Genomic DNA, 5,701 nt, shown 5'->3' on the forward strand with positions numbered 1-5,701 from the left:
TTTCCTTATCTCATTGTCTTTGATTTGGCTAGTCTTAATTTTCATTGATAAATTGAATATTTTCCATAATATGATGAGTGGTTTTATTCTTTAAATATTGAAAGGTGGTTTACATAAATGTATCGATACAGCAATATTTTTCTTAGTTATCGATTGATCCAATTGTGTCTTTCTTACTGTTTGATCCTTTGCTGGTGAAAACTGAAAACGGATTATTTGTTCTCTTTTAGTTATATACATTGAAAACCTACTTTGATTGAAGACGATGAGCTCCATAAACGGTTGTTGAACACACTGAATCTGACACAAGGGGAGCTTGTGAACATAGATCGTCAAAGGGATTAGAGTAAGGGATTGCGGCATAAAAATAAAGAAGGGAGTTCTTTTAAATTTATGCATAAGACAATATGCATTGTGTACTAATCTTTTGATAATCTATTTTAAATCTCTGGGCGTGGCCTCGTGGAGTAGGTTGTGAAACCAAACCACGTTAAAAATGTCGTGTGCTCATTGACTGAGGTTATGCTGAACGCACGCACTAAGCGTGGTAACAATTCTGTAGATGCAAGCGCACACCTGTCAGAGTAATATAAAATGGATGGAGTTTCCAAGTATCGATCCTCAAGGACTTCTAAATAATTTCCAAACTCTAAAGTTTTAATGAATAGTGAACGTTGAAATGAGTGATTCTTGTAAAATGGGAAGTGGTCACAAATAATGGTTTTGGATTGGGACTTGGTCTTATAATGGTAAAACCTAGCCCGAATTACTTCAAGTTAGCCAACAAAGAATCAAAGATACGCTAAGGACGATATGCATTTTACTTTAGGAACCAACGACTACGCTTTTCACTTGACTTATGTCTAAGCAAGTTCAAAGTCCTAAGACATTCCTAATATGTCTATTATGAGAGATATCTTAGTTTTCGGATGGAAATAGTCGCAACCTCGGGTTAAGGTCCTATGTCTAGGCTACTTAACCGGAACCCTTATGTCTAAGGCGCTCTCTCCTCGGTTTAACCACTCAACAATGCAAATAAGCAACATTTTCAGTATTCACTTGTTAAGACTTACAGTGGCCTTCTCTAAATCCTAACTTTTGGGAAAACATGTTGAGCAATGAGTGGAAAGCAAAAACACTACTTCTTAGCAACCCTTTTTAGAAATAAAAGGCTAACTATCCATAAACGGGCTAGAGACGGGAATTTAGAAAGACATATTGAAGAAAATACAGCAAGTAAAATGGTTGAAATTGAAATGCATGTGTGAAAAACAAAAGTTAACTAACGGAGAGTTTTGCTCGGGATTGAGAGCTTTGCCCTTCTCTTTCAAGCAAGGGGGAGTGTCACGTGCTCTTTCCTCCAAAAACACAATTCTCTTAACTAAAAATAAAGTGAAGGCAAAGTAAAGATAAGCTAAGTGCTGGATTTTTATAAATTTGAATAGGTAGAAAATAACTAAGTAACAACGGAAACAAAACAAAGCTCAATAAAGGAATGTAAAGTGCTCGGGATTTAAAAACTAAAAGCAACTAATGAAAGTAACTCAAAAGTACTTAGAAAGCAACAAAGAAACACTAAGAATGATCAAGAGAAGGAAGCAAGGCTTGATGAATTTGGTGGAGAAGCTTTGCTGGAATTTATAGCTGTGCAGAATTGGTAGGTAGGTCCTAAAACGCTGGTGGATCACCCATTTCCAACTCTTTTGACTGACCAAATCATGCTCAAACTGATAATGGAACACTTCTTCTACACGTATGCATCGGTTAGAACCACCAAAACGCATTGGAAGACGCGTTTCATTAAGGGCAAAGTTGGAAGAAAACCAGGATTTCTGCAGCTTACCAGGTGCCTGGCGCCTCCAATGAAGGTTTTTCCGTCTTTTTGTTTCTTTTGATTAATTTGCACTCCCAAATGGTCCTAAAATGTCATAAATACAATATAAGCCAACCACAAACCATCATATATGAATTCTGCATGAATTGGAACTCAAACGACCGAGAAAAAGTCCGAAACAAAGTTAAAACATAGTAAAAACAGCATCTAAAACCTTCTTTTTACGCATGTAAACAAGCGTAATCACTCATACCTTTTTAGCTTTCCATATTTTAGTATTTTTACAAGTGAAATTAATTTTATTTATACAATAGAAAATTAAATTTGACATTTATCGTTATCATCCCATCGAGTCATTAAATATCTTGGATAATTAGGTCGTTTCAATTGGTATCAGAGCGTCGCTATTTTTTAGTGAGATCTTGGGACATTATTGACCTTTAATCATTGTGTTTAATACTATGTCTATTTCAGAGGGCTTTTCAATCGCTAGACCTCCATTGTTGAATGAGAACAATTTATCCATATTGGAAAATTGGATGAGGGCGTTATTAAAACGGTGGATGAAAAAGCTTAGAAATCCATTCTTGTTGGTTGGACATATCCCACTAAAGAAGATGGAAAAAATATTGTTATGAAATCTGAGATGGAATGGATTGCTGAGGAAGATAAGTTATCAAATTCAAATAGTAAAGCTCTTAACGCTATTTTAGTGGTGCAGATGCTGATCAAATCAAATTGATTTCAACGTGCGAAGCAGCAAAGGAGGCTTGGGATATTCTTCAGAAAACCTATGAAGGCACTAGTGATGTAAAACGAACCAAGCTTATTATGTTAACCTCTAAATTTGAAAATCTTACAATGTTGGAGGATGAATCTTTATTTGAATTTTATGCTAAATTGTGTGTGACATAGCTAATGAATCTTTTGCTTTAGGAGAAAAAATGTCTGAATCTAAATTGGTTAGAAAATAGTTAGATCTTTACCTGATAGATTTTCTCCTAAGATAACTGCTATTGAAGAAAGTAAAGATTTAGACAACATGAAAGTTGATGAGTTAATGGGTTCTCTTAGGACTTTCGAACTTAATCTAAAGAGAGAAAACAAGAAAAGTCTATCGCTTTGCAATCTTCTTTTTGTGAGAATGATAGGTGTGAAAGAGAATGTGATGAAGACGCGCTTGCATTGCTTACAAAGAATTTTGGAAAGTTCATGAGAAAAGTGGCAAAAAGCACAAATACTTCACAGCGAGAAACAAAAAGCGAAAACCAAAGTTTCAAATCTAGTGAAAAAAGGAAGGGAATACAATGCCGTGAATGTGGAGGTTATGGTCACATACAAGTTGAATGTGCAAACACCTTGAAGAAAAAGAAAGCTATGGCTATCACATGGAGTGATGAAGAATCAGAAAATGAACTCGAAGAGAATTTAGTAAGTAATGTTGCTCTAAGTGCTTCTATATCTAACAAACTATGCAGGAAACAATGGAGCAAAGGAAGAACTAAGAACTGATGATGTAGATGTGTAGAAGGTTATGCAAGCGATGAATCTGACCTTGACCAGGAAGCGCTTAAAGCATCATATCAGAATATGTATTCAGAATGGCTAAAGGTTTGCGAAATTAAAAAAACTCTAGCAAGTCAAAATAATGATCTGCTTAAGTTTAAAGAGGGGCTTCAAGATGAGATAGAAAATTAAATAAATTACTTATTGAGAAAAATTTAGAAATTGAGAAAATTAAAGCTAACCTTGGTACCTCCAAATTAGACTATATTTTGAGTACAGAAAAGTCTCCGAGCAATAAGAAAGGTTTGGGGTATGAAGGAGAAGATGTAAAGAGATCTACTATTTTTGTAAAAGCACAAAATACTACTGCAATTCTAAAAGACCCATCGACTTCAAATTTCAGTGCTACAAAGGTACAACAAGTAAATGTACAAAGTGAACCAAGTAAGTTTATTCCGGTATGTTATTTTTGTGGTATACATGGTCATATACGTCAAAAATGTTTTAATTAAAAAATCTTATTAAGAAATTTTTTTTCAAGTTTATGCCAAAAATCAACATATTCATAGTCATAGGTGGGTTGAGAAAAAAAAAATAATAGTTTTATTGCTCTAACGTGCTTAAAAAGTAGCTTTGCAAATACTTGGTATTTGATAGTGGGTGCTCTAAACACATGACAGGAAATCAAAGTTTTCTTTCTAATTATAAGAATATTGAAAGTGGAGAAGTAACTTTTGGAGATGGAAAAAACGGAAAAATTTTAGGAAAAGGAACTCTTAACATAAATGGTTTTCCAAAGCTTAAAAATGTTTTCATGTTGAAGAGCTTGCAGCAAATCTAATTAGTATAAGTCAAATATGTGATTCTAATCTAAATGTTTCTTTTAATAATAAAGAATGTATTGTTACCAACGAGGAAGGAGAATGTGTGCTAAAAGGATATACATCTATCGATAATTGTTATACTATTTCCTTATCTCCTATAAGTTTGACTGCTACAAAAAATGAAGTTGACCTATGGCATGAAAAGTTTGGTCATTGGAATTATAAAATCTTAAGTAAGATCTCTAATGCAGGACTGGTTCGAGGATTGCCAAAATTAGAAAAGAAATCTCGTGGTATTTGTGAATCTTGTCAGCATGGAAAACAGGTAAAATCTCCTCATTCTTCAATAAATCTTATTACCACCTCAAGATTGCTAGAATTACTTCATATGGATCTCATGGGTCCAATACAAATGAAAGTATTACTGGAAAAAGGTATATATTCGTGTGTGTGGATGATTTTTCTAGATTTACATGGGTAAATTTTTTGAAAGAAAAAATATGATGCTTTTAGTGCTTTAGAAAATTATGTTTCAGGATTCAAAATGAGAAGGCGTCTTAACATAGAAAAAAAATTTCGAATTAGAAGCGATCATGGAAAGGAATTTGAAAATAGTTACTATTATGATTTTTGTGATAAATATGGGATTTCTCATGAATTTTCTGCTCCTAAAACTCCGCAACAAAATGGGGTTGTAGAAAGAAAAAATAGGACTCGTCAAGAAATGACTAGAGTTATGTTAAATAGTAAAAAGTGAGTAAAAGATTATGGGTTGAAGCCATCAATACTGCTGTTATACAATAAATAGGATATACTTAAGGTCTGGTACTACTAAGACTCCTTATGAATGTGGAAAGGGAGAAAACCTAATGTGAGTTATTTTCATGTGTTTGGGAGTGCTTGTTATATTCTAAATGATAGGGATAAACTAGGTAAGTTTGATGCGAAAAGTGATACCAGTGTGTTTTTTTTTTGTTACTCTAGTAACAGCAAAGCATATAGAGTCTATAACATGCAGATGAAACTATGCAGACTGAACTATTATGGAATCTAACAATGTGATTGTAGATGATTATAAGGATTTTGCAAAATATTCAAAGGAGATAGAAATCTTAAGTTTCATATATGGATCAAATGAAGATGAAGCAAATGTTGTTGAAACTTTAAATGACGATGTGCAAAATTCAATTGAAATAATACAAGGAGATGATCAAGAGAATCACAATATTACTTGCGACATTAATGATGAAGTTCGAAGGGAACCTTCTGCTAGAGTTCGAAACAATCATCCAACTGATCTTATAATCGGTAATCTAGAGGATGGAATGATCACAAGAAGAAGGTTAGTAAATCTTGTTCAATATGTTTTTTTTACCTCTCTAGTTGAACCAAAGAATGTGAAAGAAACTCTTTTAGATGAAAATTGGGTTAATGAAATGCATGAGGAATTAGAAAAATTTTCCAGAAATGATGTTTGGGAATTGATTCCTCGACCTCAACACACTAATGTAATTGGAACAAAATGGATTTTTAAAAA

General features: G+C 33.5%; 1 pseudogene; it reads left to right on the forward strand.

The window, feature by feature from the left end:
• Positions 1-2,468: 2,468 nt before the first annotated feature.
• On the forward strand, positions 2,469-4,181 carry LOC148207816 (uncharacterized; annotated as a pseudogene).
• The last annotated feature ends 1,520 nt before the right edge of the window (positions 4,182-5,701 follow it).

Source organism: Momordica charantia, unplaced genomic scaffold (assembly GCF_013281855.1).
Source record: "Momordica charantia cultivar OHB3-1 unplaced genomic scaffold, Mcharantia_2.0 BLBB01000060.1, whole genome shotgun sequence".
In the NCBI taxonomy this organism is placed as follows: Eukaryota; Viridiplantae; Streptophyta; class Magnoliopsida; order Cucurbitales; family Cucurbitaceae; genus Momordica; species Momordica charantia.